A 14,282-nucleotide genomic window follows, 5' to 3' on the forward strand; every position below is an offset into this window, starting at 1 on the left:
TGTGAGATTTCTTTCTTATTTAATTCTGTATTTGCAAAGGGCAGCAAAGCATAGAGGTAAAAGCATGGGTTGATGTGTTTGTTCTCTGTGGCTCTGATAACAAATTACCACAAACTTAAAGCCATGCAGATTTATTCTTAAGGTCAAAAGTACAAAATGGGTCTTACCCAGCTAAAACCAATGTGTAGGCAGGGCTGCTTCCTTCTGAATGTTTCAGGCAAGAATTAGTTCTTTGTTTTTTCCAGCTTCCAGTTGATGCCTGAATTCTTTACCAGTGGCTGCATTACTTTGACCTCTGCTTCCATTGTCATATCGTCTTCCATGACTCAGACGTTCTTATCTTCCTCTTCTATAGGCCCATGTCATTACCTTGGTCCACAAAGATAATCCAAGATAACCACTCTATCTGAAGAGCCTTAATTTAATCATATCTGCAAAGTCCCTGTCATCATTCACAGGTTCTGGGGATTAAGATGTGGACATCTTTGCAGGAACATGTTTCATTCTACCAGAGCTGGGTTCCAATCTTAGTTGCATCTCTTAGTTCCTACTCTGTGCCAAGCACTTTGCCAAGCACTTTACATATTTTCATTCAGTCTCTTACAAATGCCTGAAGTAGAGGTACACACATCTGTATTTTATGAAGAAGCTGTAGCTTGGTAATATGAGGCCACCTGGATTTACAGTGCTATGTTGGTAACTCTAGTAGAGCAAAAATATAAACCTGTGTCTGCTTAACTCCAAAGCGCATGCACTTGGCTGCCATGTTGATCAAACCTCTACACTAATAGTCTGGGCACACACACAAATGCTCAATAAATAGTGACCCATTACTGTTTTCATGCAAGTAAATTCAACCTAACCTCAAACAGATATGTGGCTCCTCTGAATTTTTCATTCTTCATCAGATCAGATCAGATCAGTCACTCAGTCGTGTCTGACTTTTTACAACCCCATGAATCACAGCATGCCAGGCCTCCCTGTCCATCACCAACTCCCGGAGTTCACTCAGACTCATGTCCATTGAGTCAGTGATGCCATCCAGCCATCTCATCCTCTGTCTTCCCCTTCTCCTCCTGCCCCCAATCCCTCCCAGCAGCAGAGTTTTTTCCAATGAGTCAACTCTTCGCATGAGGTGGCCAAAGTACTGGAGTTTCAGCTTCAGCGTCATTCCTTCCAAAGAAATCCCAGGGCTGATCTCCTTCAGAATGGACTGGTTGGATCTCCTTGCAGTCCAAGGGACTCTCAAGAGTCTTATCCAACACCACAGTTCAAAAGCCTCAATTCTTCGGCACTCAGCCTTCTTCCCAGTCCAACTCTCACATCCATAAATGACCACAGGAAAAACCATAGCCTTGACTAGACGAACCTTTGTTGGCAAAGTAATGTCATTCTTCATAGGATTACACATTTACTCTTTCATTTGGTAAACATTTAAAAGGTCTAATACTCTGCTAGGCATTGTCCTAGGACCTGAACACTATTCTAAAAGCTTCTGTGCAATTAAAACAATGAGATGGCACAGGGTCCAAAACATAGAAGATATCACTAAATACTATTCCCCATTTCTCTTTTCTTCTTTAGATCATAAACTTCTTTAAGTTTCATCCAATTTCTTGATTGTTCTGATTTGTCTGTGTTTCTTTCATTGCAGTTTAGCACACAACAATGATTCCATATAACATTTTCCAGGTTGAATTGGTTTCTTTGTGGATTATACATGACCTTTGGCGAGGCAATGACGTTCAAAAGTTTTGTCCTTCTAACTTGTTTTCAGGAAACAACTAGCTCTAAAACTGGGGTGACTGGCCTTCCAAAGTGACTTAAATCTGCTTTCCAATATGTGGAAAGAATTTGTATGTGTGAATATCTGGGAATTAGTAAGAGTATGGAGATGGATAGGTGAAGGAATCCCAGAGTCTGGTGAAAAAATACCGGTGTAGAATAAAGGACTCTTTAAAGCTTGTTCATATTTTGAGCCAGCTTTGAGAATCATTTACAGATGGACCCATACACTCAAAAAAGAAGACACTATATGAATGGACCCACATGTGGTTGCAAATGTTCTCTGTGCTTTAGGATAAGAGATTATTTATGAATTTCCTATCATTTGTTCACTGAGCCATTTTGGTTTTTTTACTCCATACTCTTATGTATCATATTTCCCCCTTCATTTGTTCTCTTGCTATATCATATTATCCATCCTAAGAAACCTTCACTATACAAAATAAAATATAATAAAGATATATTTAATCCTTTCCTTTTTTTTTCAAAAGGAATATCTGTAAAACAAAAGTTTTTCGGGTCAAATTTCTAAAATAAATCTTGGCACCAGGGCCCTGATGAGGTAACAATCCAGTATCTGTTGATGTACCATGGTACCACTGATGGATCACTCAATAACTGAGCACCACTTGCCAGGAATTCATTAAGGGCTTGCAAATTTAATCTGAAAATCTTTTTAGTCATTGAAGAACTGCTAGGGGAAAAGGTTATGAGACAAGCAAAGAAAGCCATATCGTTGCTAGGAAGATCAGAGTAAATCAGAACAGGAGGTTATACTGCAAAGTAGAAACTGATATTTCTAGTGTTATCAAATATCTTCATTATAGATGAAATTCAATGGCAGTGTTTTAGGTTACAATTTCATAGTCACTAACATTAAATGATAAAGTCTGAATATATGTTACCCAACTAATTAAAAAATAAATACATTAATGAAAGTGAAGAGAAACTAGAAAGACTTTCTAAATAAAATTCTTAGCAACTTGCCATTCCTTTTTACTGTTTAACATCTGAATTTCACATAATTCTGAATTTAGGGAAGTAATAGAAGGATATGTGGAGATCACTAGACTAGACAGTACAAGAGTTGACTTTTAGTCTGTTATTTGCCAATAATAATTCTGTGATCTTAAAAAAGACACAATCATTTGATTTCGTCTTCTCTGCTAAATGACGGTTTAAACTAAATGAATTTTAAGACTCCTTCAGACTCCAAATAAATAAAAATGTGTGGCAAATGTGCTTCAGAAAAGAGTTTTTAACGTGTATTTTCTAGTACTGCATCACTGACTATGTGAAACCCTTTGACTATGTGGATCATAACAAAGTGTGAAAATTCTTAAAAGATGGGGATACCAGACCACCTTACCTGTCTCATGAGAAACCTGTAACAACCCAGAATTGTTCAAACAGTTAGAACCAGACATGGAACAACAGACTGGTTCAAAAGTGGAAAAGCAATACATCAGGGCTATATATTGTCACCCTGCTTATTTAACTTTTATGAAGAGTACATCAACTGAAATGTGGGGCTGGATGGATCACAACCTGGAATCAAGATTGCCAGGAGAAATATTAACAACCTCAGATATGCAGATGATACCACCCTTATGACAGAAAGTGAAGAGGAACTTAAGAGACTCTTGGTGAGGGTGAAAGAGTAGAGTTAAAAAGCTGGCTTAAAACTCAACATTCAGAAAACTAAGATCATGGTATCTGGCCCATCACTTCATGGCAAATAGATGGGGAAAAAGTGGAAGCAGTGGCAGATGTTATTTTCTTGGGCTCCAAAATCTCTGTGGATGGTGACTCTAGCCATGAAATAAAAAGACACTAGCTCCTTGGAAGGAAAACTAAGACAAACCTAGACAGCATATTAAAAAGCAGAAACATCACTTTGCCAACAAAGGTCTGTCTAGTTCAACGTATGGTTTTTCCAGTAGTCATGTATGGATATGATAGTTGAACTACAAAGAAGGCCATAGAACTGATGCCTTTGAATTGCGGTGCTGGAGAAGACTCTTGAGGGCCCCTTGGACAGGAAGGAGATCCAACCAGTCAGTTATAAAGTAAACATAACGATTATATATATATTTAGTGAGATGATTATTACAGTCAGGCCAACTAACATATCTTCTCACATAGTTATCATTTTGTGTGTAATAGGAGCATCTGAAATCTACTCTCTCAGCAAATTTTCAGTATTCACTGCAGTATTATTAACTATAGTCATCATGCTATACAACAAATCTCTAGAATTATTCATCCTGCATAAATGCAACTTTGTATGCTCCGACCAAAACCTCTCCATTCCCCATAACTGTGCACCCTTTCCCATACCTGATATCCACCATTCTATTCTCTGTTTCTATGTAGCTGACTTATTTTAGGCTCCACATATAAGTGAGATTGAAGTTTTTTTCTTTAGGTATTTGACTTATTTTACATAGCATAATGACTAACAAGTTAATCCATTTATCCTTGCAAAAGGCAGAATTTTTTTCTTTTTAAGGCTGAATAATAGTAAAAATTGAGTTTAGGATCAAACTTCACACCTGCCAGAGACACTCAGAGGACTCAAACAAAACCTTGTGTGCACCAAGAGACCCCACAGAGACTAAGCCAGACCTGCCTTTGAATGTTTGAGTGTCTCCTGCAGAGGTACCGTCATCAGTGCCTGCTGCAGGAGCAGGAGCTCTGAGTGCAGGAGATCTGGGTGTGGCATAAGCCCTCTTGGAGGAAGTCACCATTAACCCCATCATAGAGCCCCCAGAAATTATACAGGACTGGGGAAACAGACTCTTGGAGGACATAAACAAAACCCTGAGCACACCAGGACCCAGGAGAAAGGAGCAGTGACCCCACAAGAGACTGACTCAGACTTGCCTGTGAGTGTCCAAGAGTCACTGGTAGAGGTGTGGGTTGTCTACGGCCTGCTGCAGGGTCGGGGGCACTGAGAGTGGCAGTGGGGGCATGGGACCTTTTGAAGGAGGTGGCCATTATCTTCATTACCTCCACCATAGTATGGCCTCAGGTCAAACAACAGGGAGGGAACATAGCCTCTCCCATCAACTGAAAATTGGATTAAAGATTTACTGAGCATGCCCTCACCCCCCCACCCCTGCCCACATCAGAACAAGACCCAGTTTTCCCCTCAGTCAGTCTCTCTCATCAGGAAGCTTTCATAATCCTCTTATCCTTATCCATCAGAGGGCAGACTGAATGAAAACCACAATCACAGAAAACAAATCAAACTGATAACATGGACCACAGCCTTTTCTAACTTATTGAAACTATGAGCCATGTTGTATAGGGCCACCCAAGACGGACGGGTCATGGTGGAGAGTTCTAACAAAATGTGATCCACTGGAGAAGGAAATGTCAAACCACATCAGTATTCTTGCCTTGAGAACCTCATGACAGTATGAAAAGACAGTGTCATACAAAAAGATATGACACTGAAAGATGAAGTCCCCAGGTCGATAGATGCCCAATATGTTACTGGAGAAGGGTGGAGAAATAACTCCAGAAAGAACGAAGAGACAGAGCCAAAGCAAAACAACGCCCAGTTGTGAACATGACTGGTGATGTAAGTAAAGTCCAATGCTGTAAAGAACAACATTGCATAGGAACCTGGAATGTTAGGTATATGAATCAAGGTAAACTGGAAGTGGTCAAACAGGAGATGGCAAGAGTGAACATTGACATTTTAGGAATCAGTGAACTAAAATGGACCAGATGGTTGAATTTAACTCAGATGACCATTATATCTACTACTGTGGGCAAGAATCCCTTAGAAGAAATGGAGTAGCCATCATGGTCAACAAAAGACTCCAAAATGCAGTTCTTTGGTGCATCTCAAAAACAACAAAATGATCTCTGTTTGTTTCAAAGGCAAGCCCTTCACTATCACAATAATCCAAGTCTATGCCCCAACCACTAATGCTGAAGGAGCTGAAGTTGAACGGTTCTATGAAGACCTACAAGACCTTCTAGAACTAACACCAAAAAAAAGATGTCCTCTCCATTATAAGGGGCTGGAATGCAAAAGTAGGAAGGCAAGAGATATCTGGAGTAACAGGCAAATTGGGCCTTTGAGTACAAAATGAAGCAAGGAAAAGGATGACAGAGTTTTCCAAGAGAATGCTCTGGGCATAGCAAACACCCTCTTCCAACAACACAAGAGAAGACTGTATACATGGACATCACCAAACGGTCAATAGAAAAATCAGATTGATTATATTCTTTGTAGCCAAAGATGGAGAAGCTCTATACAATCAGCAAAAACAAGACCGGGAGCTGACTATGCCTCAGATCATGAACTCCTTATTGCCAAATTCAGACTTAAATTGAAGAAAGTAGGGGAACGCACTACACCATTCAGGTATGAACTAATTCAAATTCCTTATGATTATACAGTGGAAGTGACAAATAGATTCAAGGGATTAGATCTGATAGATGGAGTGCCTGAAGAACTATGGATAGAGGTTCATGACAGTGATCAAGATCATCCACAAGAAAAACAAATGAAAAAGGCAAAATGGCTGTCTGAGGAGGCCTTACAAATAGCTAAGAAAAAAAGAAAAGCTAAAGGCAAAGGAGAAAAGGAAAGATACACCCATTTGAATGCAGAGCTCCAAAGAATAGCAAGGAGAGATAAGAAAGCCTTCCTCAGTGATCAATGCAAAGAAATAAAGGAAAACAACAGAATGGGAAAGACTAGAGATCTCTTCAAGAAAATCAGAGATACCAAGGGAACATTTCATGCAAAGATGGGCACAATAAAGGACAGAAATGGTATGGACCTAACAGAAGCAGAAAATATTAAGAAGGGGTGGCAAGAATACAAAGAAGAACTATACAAAAAAAGATCTCCATGACACAGATAACCACAATAATGTGATCACTCACCTAGAGCCAGACATCCTAGAATGTGAAGTCAAGTGGACCTTAGCAAGCATCACTATGAACAAAGCTAGTAGAGGTGATGGGATGTCAGTTGAGCTATTTCAAATCCTAAAAGATGATGCTGTGAAAGTGCTGCACTCAATATGCCAGCAAATTTGGAAAACTCCACATTGGCCACAGGACTGGAAAAGGTCAGTTTTCATTCCACTCCCAAAGAAAGGCAATGCCAAAGAATGTTCAAACTACTGCACAATCACACTCATTTCACACACTAGCAAATTAATACTCAAAATTCTCCAAGCCAGGCTTCAACAGTATGTGAACTGTGAACTTCCAGATGTTCAAGTTGGTTTTAAAAAGGCAGAGGAACAAGAGATCAAATTGCCAGCAACCATTGGATCATCAAAAAAGCAAGACAGTTCCAGAAAAACATCTCTTTCTGCTTTATTGACTATGCCAAAGCCTTTGACTGTGTAGATCACAACAGACTATGGAAAATCCTTAAACAGACGGGACTACCAGACCACCTTACTTGCCTCCTGTGAAATCTGTATGCAGGTCAAGAAGCAACAGTGAGAACTAGACATGGAACAACAGACTGGTTCCAAATCTGGAAAGAAGTACATCAAGGCTGTATATTTTCACCCTGCTTATTGAACTTATATGCAGAGTACGTCATGTAAAATGCAGGGCTGGATGAAGCACAAACTGGAATCAAGATTACCAGGAGAAATATCAATAATCTCAGATACACAGATGACACTACCCCTATGGCACAAAGTGAAAAAGAACTAAAGAACCTCTAGATGAAAGTGAAAGAGGAGAGTGAAAAAGTTGGTTTAATACTCAACATTCATAAAACTAAGATCATGGCATCCAGTCCCATCACTTCATGGTAAATAGATGGGGAAACAGTTGAAACAGTGTCAGACTTTATTTTGGGGGGCTCCAAAATCACTGCAGATGGTGACTGCAGCCATGAAATGAAAAGATGCTTGCTCCTTGGAAGAAAAGCTATGACCAACCTAGACAGCATATTAAAAAGTAGAGACATTACTTTGCTAATAAAGGTCTGTCTATTCAAAGCTATGGTTTTTCCAGGAGTCGTGTATGGATATGAGAGTTTGACTATAGAGAAAATCAAGAGCCAAATAATTGATTCTTTTCAACTGTGGTGTTGGAGAAGACTCTTCAGAGTCCCTTGGACTGCAAGGAGATCAAATCAGTCAATCCTAAAGGAAATCAGTCCTGAATATTCATTGGAAGGACTGATGCTGATGTTGAAATTCCAATACTTTGGCCACCTGATGGGAAGTATTGACTCCTTGGAAAAGACCCTGATGCTGGGAAAGACTGAAGGCAGGAGGAGAAGGGGATGACAGAGGATGAGATGGTTGGATGGTATCACTGACTCAATGGACATCAATTTGGGCAAGCCCCAGGAGTTGGTGATCAACAATGAAGCCTGGTGTGCTGCAGTCCATGGCATCACAAAGAGTTGAACAGAAGTGACTGACTGAACTGAATTGAATATTCATATACAGACAGATCTCTTGGAAGGAAAGTTATGACCAACCTAGATAGCATATTCAAAAGCACAGACATTACTTTGCCACCAAAGTTTGTCTAGTCAAGGCTATGGTTTTTCCAGTGGTTATGTATGGATGTGAGAGTTGGACTGTGAAGAAGGCTGAGCACCAAAGAATTGATGCTTTTGAAATGTGGTGTTGGAGAAGACTCTTGAGAGTCCCTTGGACTGCAAGGAGATCCAACCAGTCCATTCTGAAGGAGATCAGCCCTGGGGTTTCTTTGGAAGGAATGATGCTAAAGCTGAAACTCCAGTACTTTGGCCACTTCATGCGAAGAGTTGACTCATTGGAAAAGAGTCTTATGCTGGGAGGGATTGGGGGCAGGAGGAGAAGGGGACGACGGAGGATGAGATGGCTGGATGGCATCACTGACTCAATGGACGTGAGTCTGGGTGAACTCCAGGAGTTGGTGATGGACAGGGAGGCCTGGAGTGCTGTGATTCATGGGGTCTCAAAGAGTCGGACACTACTGAGCGACTGAACTGAACTGAACTACACAGTATTTTCTTTATCTGTTCCTTCATCAACAGACACCCAGACTGTTTTCACATTTCGGCTATTGTGAATAATGCTGTGTGAACATGGGGTTGCAGTATCTCTTTGAGATACTGATCTTATCTCCTTTAGGAATATATCCTGAATAGGGATTGCTGGATCATATGATAGTTCTATGTTTTGTTTTTTGAGGAAACCCTGTACAGTTTTCCATAATGTCTGTGCCAATTTACATTCCCACCAACTGTGTACCAAGGTTCCTTTTTCTCTTTGTTCCTACTAGCACTTGTTATTTCTTGTCTTACTGATGACAGCCATTCTGACAGGTGTGAGGTGATATCTCACTGTGGTTTTGATTTGCCTTTTGCTGATGACCAGGGTATTGAGCACCTTTTAATATACCTGTTGGCCAGTTGTGTGTATTCTTTGAAAAAATGTCTATTGAGTTTCTCTTCTCATTTTGCAATCAGGTTGTTTGTTTGTTGCTATTGAGCTGCATGAATTCCTTTTATATTTTGTATATTAACCCCTTATTTGATATATGGTTTGCAAATATTTTCTCAAGATATGGAAACGCTTTGTAGGAGACTGTGGATACTGTTGGTGAATAACATACTAACATGCTATTTGTATACTATCTGTACTATTTGCATACTATTTTTACTAATGTTTACTATTTGTATACTAGTCTGCATTTTTAAATGTATCTATAATTAATGTGGGGTAGCTCTTCCCGCCCGTCGCCCCTGGACTCGGGCTTGGGGAGTGGGGTATCTCCTCCTGGCCGCCACCCCTGACCTCGGGCGTGGGGGCGTGGCTGGATGGCATCACTGACTCGATGGACGTGAGTCTCAGTGAACTCCGGGAGTTGGTGATGGACAGGGAGGCCTGGCGTGCTGCGATTCATGGGGTCGCAAAGAGTCGGACACGACTGAGCGACTGATCTGATCTGATAATTAATGTGTACATATTTCCTTCATAATATTTTAAAGGAGAGAAAATATGAATTTACATATGTATATGTGTATGTATGAATATGATTTGTATATGTTTGTGCATTTATATGATAAAGAATATTTGGAAATTATAAAAAAGATTTTGGCATACTACATATTAGTACAAAGTGTGCCAATTTCTGAAACCATGAGAATGAGGGATGTGGGGAGATGAGATAGAAGAGAAAAACCTTATTTCCAAGCTTTTTCTTAGTAGAGGACAAACCACTGTCACAGCAAATTTTAAGGACAAGCCTCTTCATTAATTTGAAGGGGATAAAAAACAATGAGATTTTTGACAAAGCCAACATTCTCTTTTGAAATGGAGATATTTGCAATAATGAGGAGCTAAATAGGTCATGTAGCATGAAAGCCGATCATCATTGTGGTTACCACTGAAATAACATGACCTTTATAGGGAGGACAGCCTGAGACTGGAAATGTTTTTAGTAGCCAGAACAAAGAAACAGGTACAGTGGCCTAAGAAAGACTGGGGGTCTTTCTCCCACCAAAAGAAGACTGGGGGTAAAGCAGACACTGACTTTGGTCTAGGAATGGACAATGTTTCTGTACTTTTCTCTTCCTTTCCTTCATGATCAGAATCTGACTCTCAGAATCAATTATCTAATAATGACATCTATATTTAAGATGGAAAAGTGAAAGTTTTCCCAGAGATTGTTCCCCTCAAAGTTTCTTGCTGCATTCTATTGCCAAGAATTGGATCATATGACTACCCCTTAGATAGAAGGAAGGCTAAAATAGAGGAGGCAGGATAATCAAAACTGACTCGGACAAAGTCTAATTCATCACCAGAAGCTAGGTACATAATTGTTCCATGAGCAAGAAAGAAGAGAGATGGTGTGGAAACTGCAAAAAACAAAGTTTACCCAAGGGAAAGCTCTTTTTAAAGTTTGTTGTTCCTGCTACCGTTGTTATTGTTCATTTGTTTTTTTTCAGTCTGGTCCTGGAAAAGTTGGAAGCACAAACCCAGGCCAGGGAAATATGATCAAATCATTCTTTCGAGTTTGACGTAAACTTCTTCTTGCAACATGTCACTGGGGCACAAGTTCCCAAACAATTCCATTCCAATGTCCCAACAGAGAAATTTTCATAAGTTTATTAAAATATACACTCTTGTTCAGTCACTCTAAGAGATTCTAATTCACTAGGATTGTGTTTAACAGGGAATTCTGTTCATTTGCTACAGAGACCATTTGGAAAGCACTGGATCTGGGGATCATTACATAATGGGCATATAAATTCTGCCTCCTCTACTTAACCCCTCATCAAGTTGAAATCTTTTTCTATTGTCCCTAAGCCTTCACAATAATCTTCTCAGAGCCTGGTTTTTGCTGTGCTGAGGCAATAAAGAGACAGACTTGGGTCAAATTTTAAGAAAAAGCAACGTACAGATGAAGAGCTAGAGCTTAGAGGAGACAGTTACACAACAGCAAGGGGGACTTGCAGAGAATCAGAGCAAGAGTCTGGTGCCAGATAACTGGCTAAAGTGATAAGAACAGCTAGGATACATTTGTGAAATATGTACACATCCCTCAGAGATTCTCAGAAAACCTAAGAGTGGAATGAAGAAAAACACTGGACTTCTTGGACTTGGTTGGGATAGAACTTTAGATTATTACTGACTGGGCATTAAAGGAAAACATGACTCTTGAGGACTGTCTGGACACCTGCATTATGGTACTATTTACTGAATATGAAAACAAACAACAGGAAAGCAGTGTTGAATGAAAGCCTCCCCATATTTTTGGCCACACAGCATGTGGTATCTCAGTTCCCCAACCAGGGATTGAACCCATATCCCCTGCAGGGGAAGCAGGAAGTCTTAACCACTGGACTGCCAGGAAAGTCCCTGAAAGCCTATTTTGTGAAATACATTTTTAGAGTTACCATGGAAGGTAGGTATCACTGCACCCACTGGTGCTGGTAAAGAATATGGGATTAGCTTAAGCAGGTATTTACAACCACAAAACTGGGAAATGGTAGAGAGCATGTTTGAGACAAGATCATTTATTCCAAATCCATTGTGCTTCTCTTGACAACATTTGCCTCTCTACCTATATATCATCTTCCGTCAAATTAAAAAGTGACACTGGTGAATTGCTGGAATCTAAGAATTAGCTCTTCATCACCTATGCCTGTCACTTATTGAGATTTGTTCAGCTTGTGCCTGCTAATGGTGAAAGTACTTTCTCCTACCCCTTTCCCATTGTAGTCAAGCCTGTGATGGATACACTTTAAAGGATCCTGAGAGACTCTTCTGTTCATGGGCAAAAAAATGAGAGTGGTGGAAGATAATGTGTGAGGAAGAGGCTTTGGGACTTTGTGACCCAACAAGCCCTGCACAGATTATTAAACAGTTTCAAGTGACTTAACCACGACATGAAGCCTCTAGAGAACAACAAGATCATTGTCACCACTGTCCCAGTGGAGGAAGCTGAGTGACTCAAGTACTCTCTAGCTCTCAGAGAAAACAAAAGGGGAAAGGAAGCAAATAGTGTTTATGTGCCTGGGCCACTGGGCCAGCCCAGCCATTGTGAATTCTCTAAGTTTTCATTGCTATCGATATGTTTGCACACACGTATTTGCTTTGTGGAATAGCCAGGAATCCCAGAACGACTGTCTGAGATGCTCCTATGAGGAACAGACCCACTATTAAAAACAAGAAACTACTAATTTTCCCTTTTACATTGTTCTATCTACTCACTAGCTCATTAATCTGTTTACAATGCTTAAACAGAAGTTGTATAATAGCAGGCATAACAGACTAGGCTGTGCCGCTATGACAAATAACCATAAACATCCGTGGCTTATAACAACCAAAGTGTTTTTCTTGCTTCAGCTATGCAACCATTGTAGGTTGGAAAGTGGCCTCTGCTCCATGTTATCCTCACTCAGGGATCAAGCATGATGGAGGCACCGCCATCTGGAACTCCATAGGTCAGTGAGGTAGATGGAAGGGGAGGTGTAGAATCATGGGTGTTAAATTTCATTTAGCTTACATTTCACTGGCCCAAGAGAATCAAATGGCCTCAATTAATTTCAGGGAGGTAGGGTGGAAAGAGCAATTTTAACATGTGTCCAGAAGGAAAGGAAAATAGTATATCAATGGAAAATAGTAATATCTGTTACAAAAATTTGTATTCTACTACCAAAAAAATCCTTGTTCATTTGATCCCATGCAACACAAACTAGAAATGGCCTGAGTCTGTCTATTTACAAACAAAGCTTTTCCATGATACCAATTCAAATCCTGAGCCTGAAGGCAAACTTTGCAACGTACACAACTCTGCAAGTCATTGATCGCCAAAATATTCTTGGCAGTATCCAATACACTGGCATTTCTACACCACCATTCTTCTCATGTCTAACTTTAGAGACACAACAACCACATCAAAATGTAAAATCACTGTTTTTTAGCATAATCCATGCATTTGAGGACTTCGCCTGTTTTTCTTCCCAAGTTCATATTTGAACTTCACTTCATCCAGTCTCCACAGATGGGTCTCAATGACTCAGTGAAGCTCAGAGACAAAGGGCACTTATTTTACGTCATCTGGTGATTAAAAAACTTAAAGATTTATTACGTATGTCTAATTCAAAAATTTCCAAGCCAGAGTAGATATGCCAAATGGTACCATTAAAAGGAAAGATTGACTACATATCCACAGGAATTATGCCCCCTTCCTTTCCCTTCAGTCAGAGTGAAGAGTTTGGATGGGACTAGAGTTAGAGAGGATGAGGAGATGGGATTGAGCTGTGGAGTGATGCATTCACTCATACTCACATCTCATAGTTATGGGTTGAGGAACATAAGAGAAGTATCTATGAAACCTACTATGTAGCAGACTTAGTGCCAAGTTGTTCTTAACTTGGAGGTCCAGAGATTGGTGCCAAGAAGTTCACGAATCCCTGGCATGAAATGCAAGGTTGTTGACTTTTATGCGTGTATCTATTCTTAGAACAAGCTTCATTACTTCATCAGATTCTCAAAGGGATCATTATCCATAAAACATCAAGCATCACAGTAGGAATATAAAAAATAAAGAAGGTCCACACTCTCCAGAAATTATACAGACCTGCATAAACCAGACTATATATGGACAAGTGCAAGTTGCTTAACATAATGGATGCATCTCTAAAAGTCAAATATAAATCACATAATATTTACATTGTGATGGTACCTGTGTAAACCAAAAAATGCTTCAGTAAGATGATCATAGTCTATTTTATAAATTTTGAACAAGTTCAAATTTTGTAATAGGAAATATATAAGACATTTCAGGTAAATTGTACTTTTAGGTAATATCAAATTACATGTTAAAATTCATAGGACAGAAGCACACGCATGCATGCACACATACACACAGATACACACACACACACATTTCTTTTATGTTTCCAAACTAATAGTCACAGAGATCAAGGCAACATGCTCCGTGCATTATATACATACCTTCTTCTATAATCATGTCATTCCCTTACAGCCCTC

The 14,282-nt window shown here is 39.8% G+C and overlaps 1 long non-coding RNA gene across 1 annotated transcript in view; it reads right to left on the reverse strand.

The window, feature by feature from the left end:
• The window catches only part of LOC132346043 (uncharacterized), a 217,533-nt gene that overhangs the window by 117,118 nt on the left and 86,133 nt on the right, over positions 1 to 14,282 (reverse strand). The gene's annotated exons all lie outside the window — the stretch shown is intronic.

The sequence above is a fragment of the Bos taurus genome, chromosome 8 (assembly GCF_002263795.3).
Source record: "Bos taurus isolate L1 Dominette 01449 registration number 42190680 breed Hereford chromosome 8, ARS-UCD2.0, whole genome shotgun sequence".
NCBI lineage: Eukaryota > Metazoa > Chordata > Mammalia > Artiodactyla > Bovidae > Bos > Bos taurus.